The sequence below is a fragment of the Sturnus vulgaris genome, chromosome 4 (assembly GCF_052056855.1).
Source record: "Sturnus vulgaris isolate bStuVul1 chromosome 4, bStuVul1.hap1, whole genome shotgun sequence".
NCBI lineage: Eukaryota > Metazoa > Chordata > Aves > Passeriformes > Sturnidae > Sturnus > Sturnus vulgaris.
Genome location: NC_142246.1, coordinates 13,156,065 through 13,175,961, shown reverse-complemented (window position 1 = coordinate 13,175,961; position 19,897 = coordinate 13,156,065). Strand labels below are relative to the sequence as shown.

The following is a 19,897-nucleotide window of genomic DNA, read 5'->3' as shown; positions in this document are numbered from 1 at the left end:
TTGAGTAATCAAAGTTTTAGACACTTCATTCTCATAGCATTAGCATTCAGGACAGTAATAAAAGGGAAGTCGGGAAGAAAAACAAGGCAAGAATGAATATCAGCAGAGTTACTGTGAAGGACAGGAGGACAACCTTACTACAGAAGGAAACCTGCTGGCAATTTCTGTTCCTAATTCAATGTTCAGGTACAAGTCATATTGTAGGGTCTTGGCATTGAGTCCTGTGTACCTGAACCCAGTGATTCCTTGAGAGGCTGACCTGGAATGGAGGCTAACTAGTGTTAAAGGAATAAAGTAGGTATTTATTAAAAAGGTCTTCAAAGGATACACCTTGGTCAGTGCAAGAGCTTGGCCATGGCTCCACGTAAGATGTATGATCAGTCACGAGTTCTCACACTTTTATAAGTTTTGGTCTATTTATATTTATATATAATTGTCCAATTACAGCTTCAGGTTATGAAGTCCCATCCTCCCAGATTGCTCTCCTCAGTTCTCTGTTGTTTACAGTTTTTGGGCCTGAAGCTGCAACGATGTCCCTGTTTCTCAGGCTGGAAAAGGATTGTTTTGTCTAACTAAACTGTGAAGAGAACTTGCTAACACTTTATATGAAGTTCAGACGTGCACACTAAGGCAGTATAGAATCTGAAAAATATGAAAGTTAAACTTGAGGCATCACCAGTAGGAAACTGTATCATGAATTTTTTGTTATTCTATATTTATTGATTGACTGCTGACAGAAAGAAAGAAAAAAAATGAAAGACAGACAACCTTAAGTTTCCAAGTGAGACCCATATACTTGCACATTTCTATAGAAACCATATTTTGCGACATATTATTAATACGAACTTACATTTCAGAATCAAAGATTCTGAAATCTAAGTTCGTATTAAGAAGATCAAAGTCTCCTTTTCCAAATGCAGACATTTTATATATTCCTGAAATATAGGATATTTTCATTTAGATAAATCTACTTTTATTTATTTTTAGACACCCAAGTATAAAAGTAGATCAGTATCTTAGAATATATCTTCCCAGGTCACATCAGAGAGCCTGACTGTACTGAAAAGCCCTCCACGAGCTCATGACTGGTTATCTTAATTCAGGAAGCCATGAGTCCCACATGCTGAGTCCCATGAGCCTTAGGACACAAATAGAGAATCTGTTCTGCTGCACCACAGTGCACATTTAGATGACTGACTTCATCTATATGGTTCCAAGCAAGTGGGAAACCTATTTCAGATAAATCAACAGGCACAAAGACCCTAAAACTCTTATCTTTTATTCCAAATTAAGTTACAACTTGACTTCTTGCTCAGTTTTTTCCAAAGTTACATGTTTCTTTTCCTTTTTATTGCTGAATATATTATAAAACCTCTCCTGTTCTTATCCCCACCAGTGGTTATCACTGCCATTCAGTTTGCTGATACTCTGCTTAACTTGTCCCACCTATATGATCAAATAGAGGTGCAAAGTCCTTCATGCTTTTTCATTCTGGATACTGATCCATAGAATGTTTTTTTTTTTCTGTGTCATGATAACAAGAACATGAGTGAACAAATCCAACATATGTAATAACCAACACAATATCACAGATCTATTTTTCTTTTTTTTATAAAACTAAGAGTAAGAAATACATTTTATTCCAAGTTAATACGATAAATAAAAACATGTTTAAGTCTGACAGTGGACACTTTTTAAAGATAATGAAAATAACTCTCCATTGGTGTTTTTGACATGTGAAAATATTTTACGTTGATCTTTCATGTGTTTCTTATTTCAACCTGTAAGTATACCAAAGACTAAAATTCATGTAATATATGAAAATAATTTTTGGTTTGTGGGATTGCATATGTAGGTGAGCTAGGCTACTTCCTGCTATATCTCAAATTTCAGTCATGGGATCACTGGAATTATCTTAAATGTCTTTCAAAGACATGTAAATAGGCTGTGGAGATGAAGGAGTGGAACTACTATGTCAAAGCAATTCTGCTTTGGATAGAGGGAACTGTAAATATTAATGTTTCCAAAAGCCTGAATAGTTTCAAAAACTCCAGTTTCACATCAAATATTCATCTACTCAAATTCATTAACTGCTAATTTGATATTAGAAACAGCATAGCAAATATAGTAGAAGTAGCTCCTTTTTCTTCCAGCATTTGCTTCATTATTCTGAAAATTCATAATCTCTGTAACAAAATGAAAAAATTACTGTAGAAATCTACACTCAAAGAAAACAAACAAAAAAAAGGCCCACAAACCAAACCCTAGGGCTATCCAGATTTGCTTTCAAATTCTGTGTAAAGCTGAGCTACCTCCGTTCTTGATCAAATAAATGTGCAAAACATTTCATTTATTCACCCTCCCAGAAATGCTATGGAGGGCACAGAATGGATGCACTGGGAAATGTGTGAAACCCTAAAACAATCAGAACCACAGACAATCATTCATCTCCACCATTACTTGATTCACAGCTATATGAAATTACCTGATACAAAAAATTGAAAATCAGAATATTATTTGAGCATTTGAGAGATTTTTTTAATGGAGTCCTATTTCTCTATTTAAAAAATATAGTGATAAGCAATATTGAGAAGCAAATTCCTTTAAAGTGGAATATAACTGAACATCAGAGTGTAGTAGCAAACTTAATGCACCTCTCAAAAAACCAAAAGTGGCAGCCACTGTCCTTTGTATAACTCTATTTCTGTTTGATGTATCTAGTTCTCAAAAGATACCCGTGTAAATCATTGCTATTATGGTAACATATTCAAACTCTATTTAGTAAAACAGTTGGACTGAATAGAGAGGGAAAATTCCCCATCAATACAGCACTGATCCCAAAGAGCATAAGTTCTGAAGAGTTAACAGAGATAAGAGTAGAAGAAGGGAAGGGATCACAAATATGTTAATTTATTTGATCATTTTAACATGGAGATGAGAAACCTCTGCTGACAATTGTTTATTTCAGAAAGGACTCGAACAGACAGCTTAATGCAGGACTCACAAGCAGTTTTGCTAGTACAAATTAACGAGGCCCTTGACTCTGTAGCATTTGATGTCTACATTTAGAGGATTATAAGGGTTATTAACATCAGTTCCCTGAATAAAAATATGTAGATACAAAGATAATATGCAATTATTCTGTAAAAATATTCTCATGGAACTCCAAATATGATGTAATGGAGAGGAGAAAAAGCCTTAGAACATTTCAGGACTACAAGAGAGAAAGATTTCTTGCTAACAAATAATTACAGACAGAATAATGATATAATATTAGTTTGATTTTCAGGCAAGTATTAAATAGAAAAAATAGCAAAAAGATATGCACAAAATCAGATTCATAGAACAGTTCAGGCTGGAAGGGATCTATTGAGATCATCTAACTCCCCTACTCGAGCAGGGCCATGTAGAACTAGTTTCCCAGAGCCATGTCCAGTTGGGCTCCTGGCAATCTGCACCAGTGCTTGGTCACCCTCAGAGGAAAAACTTCTTTCTTGTGTTAACATGGAATTTCTTCTTTTCTCATTGATTCCCCTTGATTCTTGTCCTGTCAGTGAGCACTGCTGAAAAGAACCTGATTTCCTTGTATTCATTCACTTCCCCAAGAAGTTAATGCACACAGATAAGGTCCCCTCTTGAGCCCTCTCTTCTCCAGGTTGAACAGTCACAGCTCTCAGACTCTCTACATGAGAAAGATGCTTCAATCTCTTAATTGTCATGCAATCCTTTTTCAGACTCACTTCAGTAAGTCCATACCACGATGTATTGGTGATCCCAGTAAATCCAAATAAGCCCATATATGCTTGTGAATTGCTTTCTAGAACGTGTGTGGGGGGGAAATTATACAAAATCTACTGCAAATGAGAAGAAATCTACAAGAGGATTTTGCATGTCACAAAAGTTCATTTTTTTGTATTTTTATTTGGTCTCTTTCTCGTCAATGAAAGACTTAGTAGACACCAAAAGAAGAGGAAAACTTGCTGCTATATGCAAAAAGGGGGAAAATCAGTGAAGAAAAGAAAACCAAGCAAATCATAAGTTCATGATTTATTTGTTTCCTATGGATATAAGACCACACTGATACCAAAAAATGTAGTAAGGCAGTGTTGCAGGAATGAAAAAGAGGAAATCAAGCAGCTTATAGCAACGACAATCTGTGGACAATCTGTGGGAATATTCATCAAAGTATGCCGAATGGATAATCTAGAGTGAGTAGGCACAAGGTAAAAATAGGCGACAAAGCTGTTCAAACATTACCTGACTTCTCATTTTACAGTTTCCTCACATAATATTTATTTTCTCATCTTTCTGCTCTGGGTTTCTGCCATGGCTGAAATGAGCAGACATACATATTGAGGCTCACCATATGTGCTCTGCCTCTTTTCTATGACTGTGTTGGATGCTATTCCACTGAAACTTAAGATGCCTGGATTTAAGATGCCTGCAAGCCCATATCTGCTCACTTTAATTTCTCAGCATAACACCAGATGTGCCCACATGCTGCCCTCTGGATCACACTGTTCCTCAGAGTACCTGGTCCTTATTTTCACCTTCATATCCCATCACAGTATGCTGACAGACCCACACAGAGGTTTTACACAAATGCTGTCCTTGGGCTACCATTCACTGGAGAAACCTACCATTTGCCCTGACATTCCACAGATTAGGTTTTGTGAGTACTCTAGAAATAGCATGAAAATCTCAAAATTCAGTCTCTTCTGTTGCATACTGCTTGCAGTGTCCATGGAGATCCAGGCTTTGTGGTTTTCTCAACCCTAAATCTAGGCATAACCCTAATACTAAGTAAAGTAAAAGAAGTCATTTGTCAGGCTGAGATTGCCAGCACATGGGTGGTGCCAAGAAGAAAGATGTGGAGGGAGCAATGTTGTGGCAGTGCCACGCTGCCCTTGGCATGCCTTTTGCAGCTGCAGTGTCCCTGGAGCTGAAGGCTTTCTGGTTTTCTCAACCCTAACCCTAACCCTAAGTGGAGCACTAAAAGCAGACATCTGCGAGGCTGAAGTTCCCAGGACATGAGTGGTGCCAAGGAGAAAGCTGTGGAAGGAACAATGCTGTTGCTGTGCCGTGCACCCCTTGGCGTGCCTTTTGCAACTGCAGTGTCCCTGGAATCTGGGCCCTGTGGTTTTCTCAGTCCTAACCCTAAGCATAATGCTAACCCTGGCAGAGCATTAAAAGCAGCCATTTGTGAGGCAGTGGTGCCAAGGGGAGCACAGCACTGTCACAACATTCATCCCTTGTCGGAGTCAGTAAGTCAGGAGTTCCTCTGAATCCTTCAGGGAGAGATCAGAATGCAGGGACTGAGTTGAAACCTTTAGATGGATGGAAGTATACTAGGCCTCTTACTTATAAGGCAGAGGTGTAGACTTAGGTAACATAAGAGAGAGAAAATAAGTAAGTAAATGGAATAAGTTTTAAGTGATTTTAGTAAGCAAAAGGTCTTAGATGCCTGAGAAGTAGTACATGTTGTAGTGAAGGTTGAAAAACATGCTAGTGTTTTCTTAGAGGCTCCAAGAACCTAACTTCAGACATAAATGAGTTAGAGTTAAGAATATTGCTTACATTTTTCAGTTAGAACAAGCTAGGCCATGAACGTAGTCTATACGTAGCCTGTCATGCTAAGAAACCAGAATTCTAATAGGTTAAGGAGTAGTGGTCCGAGTTTGTGTCTTAGCTAGCTGGAAAGTTGCTATAAAAGAACATGCATCAGGGAGAGCTGGGGCTCTATGCCATGGCTTTATGCCATGTGCATTTTGCCATTGCATTTTGCCACTGCAGCTTTGCCATTGCTTTTAGCCATTGCTTTGCTTTGCTTTGTATTTGCTTTTGAGACTGATGTGCTTCTGCAATCAATAACTTTACAGCAACTATTAGCTGCTTTGCTTTTTACATAAAAGAAGAAGCCCGACAGTGTGGGTGCACAGGAGGCACCCAGAGGTCCCACAAAACCTCACAATCCCTCCACACCTTTCTCCTTGGAACCACCACCTCACAAATGGCTGCTTTTAATGCTCCACTTAGGGTTAGGGCTATACTTAGGATTGAGAAAACCACAAAACCTTAAGCTCCAGGAACACCGCAACTACAAAAGTCATGCCAAGGGCAGCACGGCACTGCCACAACATTGCTTCCTCCTCACTTTGCTCCTTGGCACCAGCCACGTCCTGGGAACCTCAGCCTCACAAATGCCAGCTTTTAACTGCTGAGATCTCAGCACAACACCTTCTCCACACTTCTCTGTTGCAGTGTGTTTCTGGTTAATGGTATGTTCTGCCCAACTTAATGATTTAGTCCAAATCATACCTTCCCACCCACCTTGTCAATCTATCCTAAATTACCTGCCAATCCTATTTTGTGACAACCCCCTGCCTGGAATTCCCCTTGGAAATCCCCTGAAAACTGGACCTCTCATTAGTCCTTGTGACCCAGTTTCCTTCCCTAGCTCTCTCACTGGATGATGGTTTTGTGAACCCTGCTTTTACCCCTCCCCAGAAGAAATTCTGATTTGCTGATGATTTGTACCCTCCCCATGAACCTCCACATTTCAGCTGTTGCACCCTTGTGTTTTTGTCTTCTTTTGCTGAGTTCCCCAGAGCAATAAATCCTCTTTACCCTATGCAAAAGACCTCCCCTTCCTCCTTGCCTCCTCAGAGCACTGACTGACAGCAAAAGAGCCACAGAGAAATTGCTGTAGCCAAATCTCAGGGCCTCTGCTCGTGGGGTGTGACCCACTCTTGGCATGTCCCTTCTCCACTCAGTGCACAGTTCAGAGGTTCACAGGGACATGGAAAGTCCCACACCTTTTGCAGTATATGACATAAAAGCTCTGGAACATATCTTCTCAAGACATAAAAACCTAGAATGACTTTTTTACTCTTTTTAGTTCATTAATTTCTTTTCCTCCCACAATTTATAATTGATATAAGGTCATTATTTTTGTACTGTGGTTAGAGTTTAGGGAGGATAATACAAGTACTGGTATAAATTACATAAATCAGTTCACTGATTTTTGTGTTGCTGTTGAAGAGCAGTGCCATTATTTTGCTTTCTCTCTCCCATCTGCAATAATTTAAATAATATTTTCAGTTGCAACTCTCAGTTACAAGTCTTCCCATACTTTTCTTTCTTTTCTGTCATATATCCACAACATAATTCTTTTGCTCCTCTCTGCAAAATTTTGCAAAGAGCAAAAATATATTCTCAAGCAGCTCCTCCACAAAGCACCTCTCTCTGATGTTACTGCAATTTTCTATCTCATATGTTTGTTTATTTTCTCACTTGCTGGAATTTTGAATTTCTCAACCAGACACATTGGCACAATTATTTTTACCCTATTTTATGCACCCTGCTGAGTATGTCTACAGGCTCACAGTCAAACGTCTGCTTCCTCAGCAGCTGATAATCTTCTAAGCTCTGTGGGACTTGTTTACTAGTCTGTGCCAAAGGGGCACAGTGTTCTTTGAGTGGCTCTCATAGAAAGCTGTTGAATTTTTTACCAAGAGGAAAATCAGCAATGAGCAGAAGCAAGGATAAATTTTCTTTCACTTAATTAACTCAGAAAACTACATTTTCAGAACGGTGTCCCATTTACTCAAGTCTGCTACAGTAAAGACATAAACTTCATAATTATTTGGGATAATATTTTAACTAAAGCATAAACATCCAATCAGAACCTAAGAAAATTAAAAGGGTGTTTTTGTTCTTTCTTAAAATATCCTAGTCAAAATACTGGTAGATTGTGGCAGATGCACAGCATAGGTGCATAAAATCACCATAAATAAGTAAGTGCTTAATCATGCCAAGCTAGTAGTCACTCTCTAGCTATACTTAAAACAAAACTCTGTATCTATATATTTGCTGTTGAATCACACCATGGCTTATTTTTTTCTTAAGGAATGATCTACCGTATGGCATAATTAAGATGAAACAAATAGGATTTTTCCCTCTGCACAGGAGACATCTTGTCCCACTAGACAACCAAACATAATTTTACCTGATGCACTTACCTGTCCATTTCTGATTCAGCCCTGTATGCTGGACAAGTGACTTCTGCTTTTCCTAGGAACCAGTAATAATAATAATACTTACTTCCACTACAAATTGCTTTGAGATTTAATGATAGAAACAAAATAGAGAAGACAGGAATTATCACAATAAGATGATAATCATTCAATTGTTCACCCATCAATAAAACTTAAATCAAAGGGTAGTGCCCTAACCTTAGAACTGTATGAAAATCCAGCCTTTGAAAACTGCTCTGCTGTGCATTTGCTAAACAATACACAGTGGTTTCCAACACTCATTTTTTAAGAAAAAATTATTACTTGTCTCCTAGAGGTATAGCAATTATCAGCAATGCCACTGATAAGCAACAACTTATAATAGATAATTGAAGTCCTTCTTCTGTGAAAATTGAGCATTTGTTGTAATATATTTGATTATTTTCAGCATGTTCAGATTTTCCTTTTCTGACAAGTGGAATAGCTATTAACTGCTTCTGTTAAATAATCAAAGGATTGGATAAGCTCCATGCAAAATTTAACTCAACCAAATTTCAGTGAAAGGTAGAGCTCTAACAGCATCCCTTTGAGCTGCATTGCCTCATGGGGGCAAACGGAGGAATGACCCATTTCAAATTTATCACCTCAAAGTTCCTGGTGTCGCAAGATTTTTTTAGTCCTGCTATGAAAGTCTTACTAAACATAATTCTTAGAAAATCCTTCTGGTATTGGCATCATCCCTTCAACAGCTTGCATTAAGTGAGACAGAAATATTCAAAAATATGTGTGCTAAATCACAGGAGTCAGCATCAGATCCTGCAGTTTTTCCTAATGCCAAGGCAGTTATACCAGGGTATCTTTTCCCCCATGTCCCCCAAAAATAAACAGGTCCCTCATTGATATTCAGCTATTCAGTCCAGTTCCTTTCGTGACTACAGTTTCAGAAATAAGATGTAAATTAGATATTTGGTGGAAATGCATGCATTTTCTTATTAAGAGAAACATTTTCTGTGTAATTTTGAGCGTTGTTAATTCCCTTACTAGTCTAATGCTGAAATATAAAAGGTGGTCATTGTTGTAACAACCATGTGACATATGTTTGTCTTGTCAGTGTTGCAGCACAGAAAAATTTGATACTAGGGTTTTTGTTTATGTTTATCCTGGGAACAAATAAAATGGGTTTTTTCTTGTATTTAACCAATATCTTCTATAGTAGCAGGAGTCTGGGAAATTAAAAAAAGATATGTACAAGAGAAATTTTGTGACTGCTTTTTTTTCTAGGGGCCTCTCCTGGAGCCCTCACAATAACAAAGGCAAGGATATCAGGGGATAAAGAGTCAGCCAGAATTTGACATGAAAAATACAATACATGCATAAGCTTCAAGAAGGATGAAAGGAATTATGCCTAGAGTACTAGGCCAAATTTGAGATATCTTGCTGAGTTGATTGTCGAATTTCCTCTGCCATATTTTATAGACTCACCAGATGAAATGAATTGTTAAATAAGGGTTGAAAAAACCTTCTAATATTCAATGATGATTACTTTTTCATCTTTGCATAACATACAACTCAAGTATTAGAATGAACAGTGTAATATAGGAAGCTACAGCAGAAGTGATAGATGCAGTCATTAGATTAGAGATGGGGAAAGTTGTCTTCTGCAGATTGAATATCTAAGAATTCTAAGAAATAGACAAAGTAAAACAAGCATCTGTAATAGAACAAAGATAAAATGAGGCAATAAGGATTCATTAATTAATTTTTTAAAATATTGATGTTGTTCTTTTCCATTTGACACATTCACTGGCTCGTTAAATTATTGTTCCTATCATTGGATAGTATTAGTAAAAAGCTGCATACTTTGGTTTGATCTGAATATATTATCATTAAGATTTAGCAGCCTAAAGAAATAAGAATAAATAAATTAAAGTTTCAATGTCAAACCATATCTCTTATGTAATATTGCTATATCACAATATGTTTTGTAGGCTGTCTTTTTATCTGTATAAAGTATTATTATCACACAGAATGTAGATAAACTCATTTAATTATGAAAATTACTAATTGTTCCATAGCTTCATAAGTTGGGCCATATGGGAGATATTAAAATGTTTTCCTCTAGGGAACTCATATTTCATAAGAAAAATAGAAATACATTTGGGGGCACATTCTACTCCAGTGTACAATACTTGAGATACAGCTATACAATTCAGAAATCACACATTTTCAGTAAGCATATATTAAAAACTTGTTTAGCAAATTTATTTTGATTGGTGAACTTTTAGCATCCCTGACTGACATGAAGCTCTATACAGTAAGAACAGAAATCCTTCACAACAACAGTTGAGAGCAATTACTGTTAGAATGATCAGTGGTTTAACATTATTTTTTGTTTCTTTGTTCTTCAAGTCCAGATTAATTTGCGAAAATAAAATCTCCAATACTACATTTAAAAATTGCAAACAAAATTCTTCCCTGTGTAGTATTTTCTTTCTTGACCTGTTTTCTGTAAAATGTTAATATATTTTTACATTTCTACTACAAATATCTAAATTACAGTAAGAAAAAAAAATTAAGCCAACGTTTTGTGCCAAACAAGCACATTTAGGTCTCTACAAAGCAAATTAGTTTAAGTAAATTCTTTTCTTCTCTAAACTGGAACCTTTTCCTACTGCGTTTGAATCAAATGCATTAATGCACCAAGGCCCACAGAATCAACTGTATGTCTGTGCCTGCAAACTTCTGTTACATCCACTTTAATGGATCTTTGAGGGTGGGATGCCAGTTGCAACTGCACTTTCGGTGGAGCAAGACGTGTAACTTAGAAAAAGTTCCCTTCCTGATGTAAGTGGATTTCACTTCTGTCTCTGGAGTGCTTGTAAATTAAAAAGATGGGTGAATCTTCTCAACATTGTTAAACTTCTCAGATTTAACTCCTATAGATTAAAGATCCAAACAAGGCTTCGCTTCCCTTCTCATTTCAGATGCAAGCGTGTGAATTGGAGATAAACACATTAGAAATTTTTTTCTCAAGATCAAAAAAGTTCTGCATATTATGCTATTAAACACAAAGCTCTCCCTTAACAGAAGAAAAGGAACAAAACAAAAGCCCCATATTCTATGTTGGCTGTCTTGACCAATCCCTAATCTTTACAGTTATGGACATGGAAAAACCTACAGTCAGAATACCAAGTGTTCCATTCAAATGAGGATAAGCACAGCCCAGGCAGCATTTCCAGTTTGATTGTCCAGAGTGTTTTGGTTTGAAAAGATGGGTGTTTGCTAAGGAAGGCAGGAGCCTTTTTTGAAATGGAAAACGTTAACTCCTTCTTTCTGAGTTATTATAATTTTGAAATTAGGAAGTTTTTAGGCAAAGATATGGGAATAGAAATAACACTTCTTTACTAGGGAAATTAAAATAAAAATGCATCAATACAAAAAACAACAATAACACACTGACAGAGCAGAATGCAACCTGATACCTTGTTGGTCAGGGTGTTTTGTTGGTCAGGGTGTTGGTAGCAGTCTGATTAAATGGCAGCTGCAGTCCTCCTGGAGTGACAGATGTGGTTCTGTTGAAGCAATGATCCTGTGGAAGGGTGCAGTTTTCTTCTGAAGGTCTAGTTGTGGTGTAGGGCCTGGTCTTCCTCTGGGAATCCTGTGGAAAAAGACTGTCTTGGTGCTCCACATCTCAGATTTTTATCTAAATAAGAAATGCTTGGCTCCTCCCCCTAAATAAAGCATCTCACTATAAAACGATGTATTCTTATCAGTCATGCAATAAGACTCAATAGCCCATTAACAAAAAATATTTCCCTAGACGAAAAATGAGTTGTAGAAGAGATAATGAACGCTGCCCCATGTGGTTTTAATCACAAGCCTATTAACAGAAGATATCCCCCCACCAAGTTATGAAGAATGAGTCATAAAAGAAATAAAAAACACTACTCCACCTAGTTTCAATAGATAGTGATAGAATACATACTCAAGTTACATATTGCATTACAACCTAAGGCACAGAGCCATGGTCTCAAACTCTGACCATGGACCAGGGTCCTTGTTCAGCTCATTAAATTCTGCAGTGCACTTGCTTTAGGTCCTGTAATCAATGCCTACACAGCCTGAGCCCGTACTCACATTTGCATAGCCTTCAAGTATCAAGTCACCTTTTAGTAGTGACCTTTTAGTCACCTTGGCTTTCGAAATTCCTCATTATGGCTTCTTTTAGACAGACTAGAAAACAAGGGAGCACAGACTTAGCAATGCTGAGCCAGGCTTAACCAAGGAATATGCTGCATCTTTGTCTTTTAAAAGGATTGGGGTGATCATCTGTTCTTCTGTTGAGAAAAGCAGTCCTTTCTTTTTTTTGTACAGGCAAGCTGAATATTTAGAGCAGCTCAAACTACTGCTGAGGAGACAATCCACTGTTTTGAGGCACTAGACCAGGCAGTAAATGACGATGGTCCTTAATTGCTGTGTCATCTTTGCCACTCACAAGTCTTCCAGAGTTTGTCACAAACCTTCTGTGGAATACATCATAGCAGGTTTGCCTGGTCAAGCTTAGACACACACTGAGCACTTACCACAAAAAAAAAAAAACAAGTGCACCCCGTGTGTTACAACCACCTTCCACCATTCCACCTTCAGGTTAGAAATAAAACTGAGCTGCTGATCATTAAGAGTCCCTGACGTTACCTTGATATTTTTCTCCGTTGTTTTATCACTGGTTCTAGACAGGTTATTCCTGTCCTGTCCTGAATTCTAACTTCTCATACTCCTTGTTAGCCTTAAACTGGATTGGATATTTCCTCTCACATCCCATTCTAAACTGATAAATATTTCTAAGCAATTTTCCATCTCCCTACTTTTAATTAACCAAAGTAATTGCTACAATTATTTGACCTACTTACAATTTTTATACTAAAACTAGTGCAGTTAGTGCTCCTGTTCTTTCCTATATATTCGTTCTGTCTACTAACCTTTATAAAAGCTCAAATCAACATATCTCATATCCACCCTTACTATAACTGAAGAAATAGCTTTCTAAACAATCTGCCCCAAATGAGTATGTATTAAATGAGTAATGCAAAACAAAGGCGTGTGATACCAATTGGATAACGTAACCTTAATCTTACTTATCTCATAGCAATCATGGCATTAATGATTTACAATAAGGGATACAGCATGGGGTGCTTTCATAAAACTGTAAAGATAATAACTGAACATAAACAAAACAAGCCATGAAACTGGAAATAGCTTTAAGATTATCTTTTTTCTATAAATATGTATGAATTTATCAAAGAAATAAAAGGCTCAGTTATTTTACCTCATTGGCTTTTTATCACTTGTCACAAATGATAACTACTCTACACTCTCTCAGTATTATCCTTTCACTCTCAATCTGTGATTTTTCAATATGAAGAGATTCTCATTTCGCCAAAACACAAACTATGCAGTGGGAGTATACAGATTATTTGGGCACCAACTTGGATGTTAAAAGCCAGCCTCCAAAAATGTAACAGTGACACCTGTCCAAGTTCCATGGTCTGCTTTCTCATCTGATTTTTCCTGAGAAAGTGTTGGTTACATAGTTCAGAACATCTGTGGATGAAATAATTCATCTCTACTGTAGACAGATCTTCTGAGACTATTGGATTTTTACCAGAACTAAAGGAACAGCAGTGATAGAACTACAATGATGCCATTTGCATAGCTCTCTATGACCAGAGATTTTTATCATGAATAGAAATAAAGCCAACTTTTTTAATGGCTTCTGGACCCAAAAGACTTTGACTCTAAAAATTCTCATTTTCCTTCTACAACTCTGTCTCCTCAAACCCCTACACTTTTTCCTTCAAAAGTGTCCATCTTTACAATGCTTTTTCTTCTAAGATTACAGGTATTAAGCCTTATATGCCTTTTGACAAGTGGCCACACTCTACAAGCAACTTCTTTGAGAGATCAAGGAAGATTCACAGTTCCTTTACAACCTTTCTATTCTGGAGGATTCTGCAAGATTTAATCCATTAGTTCTTGTTCTAAGAATAAAAATCTAGTGTAAATTTATGATCTACAGATACTTTCACCAGATCAGCACCCTCATGATTTAAAACATTGTATCTAGGAGTCCTTCCTTAAATTTCAATAGGGAATTAAAATGATGGAGTATCTTTCAGCTACAGCCATATAATCAAAAAAAAAGGTTATTCACTGAATATATTTGCTGATGTGACTAATGGGAGTCATTGATCTAGTAAATTATTTACATATTTGATTTAACCATATTTTTGTTCTTTTTGTAATAGATGTAATAGTAAAATCTCAGTAATAAATTATGCATATAAATAGCTTTAATTTCATTAGAAAGTTGAGCAAGCAATGTAATAAAAAAAGATACACAAATGGAAGAGAGAGTGGATCCCCAATCATCTGCATCATGTCACCATTAGCCAGCACTGCCTTTACTTCAGTTCACTCCAGGCAGCTCTTTTCAAGATAGCTCTTCTGTAGGGGAGACAAGTCCTAAGATATTCAGGTATGATCCAGTTTTTCTCATTTAGACTGAGTACTACTGGCCCCTTCTTGGCCCTCCTTTGCTTAGTAGCATGGACACAGGATGCACAAAACCTGACAGCTCCAGAAATTTCAGGAAAACAGCCTACATACCACAAAGCTCTACTTCCAAATGAAAACCAGTCCATTCATGTAACTGTGAAGGACGGCATCAAATTCTTACAGAATAATATGACAATTAAAAAGCTGTATATATATTCAGCTCAGCATTTTAGTAAGTTTTTAGAGCCAGACTTCTGAATCTTTTGAGAAGAACATGGTGTGAGTGCAGTCCTGCAACATGCAAGATTTAACAGCTATCAGAGGCCAGTTAGATCTGAGATACTTTCACTGAAAGTGACAACTGAAATTGTGAAGAGTCATGATGTAAATTGTATGGAATGTACAGTGCTCAGTAATATAAATAATGACCTTTTAAAACTGAGAGAGTGAATTTGAGCATCCACTGCATTATCATTTCCCTAAAAGTGTAAGTTTTACATGAAGGAAATGAATGTAACAGAAATGCCATTACCTTAACCTAACAGCATTCTTAACCAACAGATTTCTGACTTCAGTAAACATCAGGTCATTTCCTGAATTGTACCTTTCTTCTGCTGCAATGAAAACTTTCAAAGATCCAAGGATGACAAGAACAGATACCATTAGTGATAGGAATCAGATTCCTTTAATTGAAATTAATGGAGCTGAAGAGCCATTCAACTCCTATTAGTCTGAGACTTTTGAGTGGCACTTGACCAAAGTCACTGGTAGATGTATCACAGTTTAAAAAATAAGATTTTCCTTGAAATTTACATTATTACTTCTTTTTTTTTCTACTTTCATTTCTATCTCTCCTATGGATGCTTTTCATGACATAATTTATTGTAATGAGTGAGCCATGCCAGTTAAGTTTCAGTATACATGGAATCTTGCCATTTCTAGTGACTCAGTATCTACACCAGGTATGGGAATATGAGACAAATCCTACAAATTTAGTGGCATAGTAGTTTCACTGACTGTATTATTTACTAATGTGGGTAACATTGCTGTGAGCTGTGACATGCTCAATACAGCTACACCAGCTGTAAGTCAGTACATATACATTCTGAAAATTATCAGGGCTGTACACGTTATTTTACCTTATTAATGTCCAGAGAGATAACAGGAGGACTTCAAAAACCATGAGTTCCATTTCTTAAATTTCTTTTTTAGTTAGAGTATCCCAAAATTTTTGTGTCGTACTTAGTCCAGACAAGGCTGAAGAGTTCAGTTCCTATTTCACATGAAAGTCTTACACGTATTGAAAATCCTTGCCCTCCTTTCCTCATTTTGAAATAGTCACTGGCAATCACTGTTTCTTCTTAAGTCCAAGAGGGGAATGATTATGTACATTCCTCCTATTTCTACTTTTCCTATTGCACAACACCAAATGTCACTATTATGGCTTTTGCCCTATATGCAAGAGAAAACAGTCTTTTAAATACAGATTTTGCTTATGTGGGAGGGTTTGTCCCAACCCTAGATTTCCTGACACAGTTCTGAACTTGTAATTTAAATACTTACAAATATTTTACATATAAAGTGTGAATTGCATGGATATATTTCAAAAGATACAGGCAAACCAAGAAAGGGACATATAAACCAAGAAAGGAGCACCATAATCAAGTGGTACTGCAACATTCCTGTGATTACTGGGTGCATTTTCCATCTTCATTTTACTGTAAATCTTCAATTTACATTAATTAAATGTAAATGCTAGCAAATAGGTACTGCATACATTGAAGATTTTTCTGGTTCTGTTTCAAGATTTTCTTATAAGGGTGTATTGTCCCTTCCAAGGATATATGAAGAAAGTATGCCCTTTGACAAATATTATCTCCAAATTAAAGGCATTTTATGCTGAAAACAGCATAAAACAGATTTGTTTTCACAGCACTCCCCCAAAAAATCATTTTTTAAATTATTTTAACAGGTGTAATGAAGATCAAGAGCTTTGAAGGAAGAGAAAAAATAAACAAATAAAATGGGTAAATAGAATGAATAAAATCACATAAATGAACATAAAACTTATTTATAGAATGAAAAAATATATAAGGAATAAAACCAGCTTTAAAACTAGCTCTTAAAACTCTCAGGTGCTAAACCAAGGGCTCCCAAAGAAGAAATATAAAGCCACTTGAGGTCACACAAATTACCATTAAAGTAATGAACTTGATGGAAATTCTATTGCAGAAGTTGCTCTTGCAATCAAACCTGGGAACCAACAGCTGCCAAAGAAACCTGATTCTCAGGCTAACAAAGAGCTTCACTTAAAATCATAATCTCAAATACAGTGATAAATAAAGAATATTACCCTGCAGGTAAAAACTGACAGGTTACATGCAAAAGCAGTATCAAATCAGAGTGCCTGGATAATAATTTTTTAAAAACTGGTTGTACTCAAAACTTCAAATATTAACTTGAATATCATGAATGAGTCACCATTTCACTGGAAAGGCAGCTAACTGCAGTTTAGAGACACAGCTTCAAAGACCCAAGGGACTGAACTTAATGGAAACTAGAATCTACTCCTGAACATAAGATTAGTGCAAGACAAATACCATTTTAAAGCACAGCATCTCTTTATAATCCTGTCTGTAATGCAGAATTATTTTCTTACTCTGTATGAGTTAAGTGAATATTGTTATATGATTTTCAACCGCATAAGACAAATAAATACACATACTTAAAGTTTCAATGATTTTAAATTATTTCATGTTTTAAAAGAAACCTTTTGGTCTATTTTGAATTGAAATACCTTTCAAACTTTGCCCTGAAAAAAAAAAAGCCCTGAATAATTTGTTATTTCTGATTCTCCTTCCTGACGACAGTTTCTAGTCATCTTATTTCCCATTCATACAATTAAACTGAATCTGTATTATCTATTACTTTCACTTATGCTTTGCTAAGCTTTTACCTTTATTTATTAAGGCTTTTTTAAGGACTATAAAATGGATTAATGCTTGATGACAGATCTCAGAAATAAGGTCAAGACACTGGAAATAAGGTCACCTATGATTGTGTTCAAAACTGCTGTTGTGGACAAAGAAGAGTTCTTTAGATTGACAGGAAGTGTAAAGAGCATCCTCAAAGCTGCTTTGTGTACATGTGTTATTTAGCTCAGATACTAATACCAACCCCATAATGAAGGAGCCTTCTATCCCTGTCTAGATGAATAAAGAGAAAGACAGCTTCACTGGCACAAGATTTCTACTCAGACATCTTTTAAAGGCACTTTCTGAACCACAACAACTTAGCATGAACTCAGTACTAATTAGCAGTTAAACTCACTTAGACAAGAAAAACTTCCGTCTTAAGCCTGGAAATTTAGCTTTGACAATGAAAGTTTTGCTTAAGGATCTCAGATATATTAGTTCTCTGCTTGAGTGTCACATTGAATATATGATTCAGCACAGGTACTAATAGCAAAGGATGACACAGAGATGATTTTCTGGTAGAATGCCATGCAAAGAAAATATTTGTTGAAGTCACAGAGGACAAGAGCACAAACCAGCTTTCCTAGTCTGTTGCTATATAATTTCGAAATCATTAAATCTAAATGAGATGTGGGAAATAGGAGTCTTGGGCCTGACATTGCTTGCTGAGGCAATTTTCCTCATGGATATATCAAAACTGTAGAGTTGTAATACTTGTTGAAACCAAACTATAAGTAGGTTTCATAGGACAAGAGAGGGGAAAGGATAGTTTATCTCTCATAGATGCATATGTCTCTGTGAAGAATCATGTAGCATTTTCCTGACAACCCTGTTATGATTCCCTTCTCATTTGTTACACAACTGTCACACTCCAAACTTAATTTGTATTTTATTTCTTTTCCTTCTCTCCCCTCTTCCTCCCCACAATCTCAATTCTCTCTACTTCAATTTTCAACGTGCACAATCAGCAATCCAAGTAGTCAAAGTAAAAAGTTCCATGCTGGATCAAAAAAAACATACGTGCTGCCTCTCCTAGTCCCCCAGTTGCCAATACTAACAGAACAACTTAAACCCTGAAGCATAATGTTAGACATCTTTTCAAAATAAGGGCTGTAATACTCTTTCATCGAGATTGGTATTCCTTCTGCCTACCAATATGTCCCCTCCTTTAAAAAAATTGCTCATATATTGATGTGTGATACTGAATTTGAGTCTTATGTACATGAAGGAAAAGGATGGGAAGGGCAATAATTTAATCATTTCACTCAGAAAATCTTATGATTTATTTCAGTCTCACTTTGCTCTTGTGTTGCTCTGTTTGCCCTATGAGCACAATATGCCAGATTTAATAAAGTCCATTCGTGCTTCACTGTCATTTTTATTTAAAGACTATTAAAGCACTGATATTTAGAAATTTCAATTTAACTAAAGGTGAAGGCTTGGGTTTCTTAAGTGTCCCCAGATGCTTAAGCAGAAATGTTAAGGAATCAAAGGGTGGTGAAATCTCAGGTTTTGGATTACTGGTCTTAATCTGAACTTTTGACATCTGGCATTTCACTCAACTCACTAGAAAACCTGTTTCAGAAGTGATATTGCTGTGGAGATCATAACACAAGCCAATTAGCACCAACAGATGAAGTGTTGATTTCTCACCACAAGTGAAACCTGATATAAAAAGAAAAATAAAAAAAAATAAAATAAAATAACTGTGATTAGCATTTGTAATCTCTGTTTCCATGGTACACACAAAAAATATGGAAGGAGGTTCGCATTGACAGCCTGTATGAAAATACCTGCACCTGTACTGTGGGCGAGGAAGGAAACACAAGACAGCAGATGGAGGAGCCACATGGACTCTTCACTTCCTTTGCTTTCAACTGAGTGCTTTCTGTCACCTGCTCCACAGCCCAAATCAGAAGGCATTGCAGGTGCAGGTGACACCACAGTCCAGATGAACATATGGGTTTGTACTGACAGGAGCCCAGTCAGCCTCTGCAATGGCAGGCATTTGGCTGTGCTTTCAGAGGTTGGAATAGCAGCCACAAAGGAACTTCCACAATTACCAGGTAAGCCCTGCTGGCAGATGCCTTATTGATGCCTCCAGAGACACTAACCATGAAATCCTCACCACGTTGCCTCCTAGAGTCAAAAAATTTTAAAAACCTTGCATTGTTGTAGCCCAATCCTTATGCTAAACATCTATACTTCAGAGAAAAAAGGACTGGAGAAAAAAATGCATTCTTAGTCTAAATTAACCATCTACACTCCTCTGTATTCAATGAAGAGAGATGAACACTGAAAAAAAGGTAATTCATCTCATCTGTGTTGATAGAATGAATAGCTCTCTGGAGA

At 36.7% G+C, this 19,897-nt stretch overlaps 1 long non-coding RNA gene across 4 annotated transcripts in view; it reads right to left on the bottom strand.

Annotated features, from left to right (window-relative positions):
* Positions 1-19,897, bottom strand: part of LOC148223883 (uncharacterized) — a 182,418-nt gene that overhangs the window by 104,373 nt on the left and 58,148 nt on the right. For all 4 annotated transcript variants that reach the window (XR_015803023.1, XR_015803024.1, XR_015803026.1 and 1 more), the window contains exons 2-3: positions 11,498-11,673; positions 8,022-8,073 (exon numbers count right to left, since the gene is read on the bottom strand). This is a non-coding gene — a long non-coding RNA (uncharacterized LOC148223883). The remainder of the gene's footprint in view (positions 1-8,021; positions 8,074-11,497; positions 11,674-19,897) is intronic.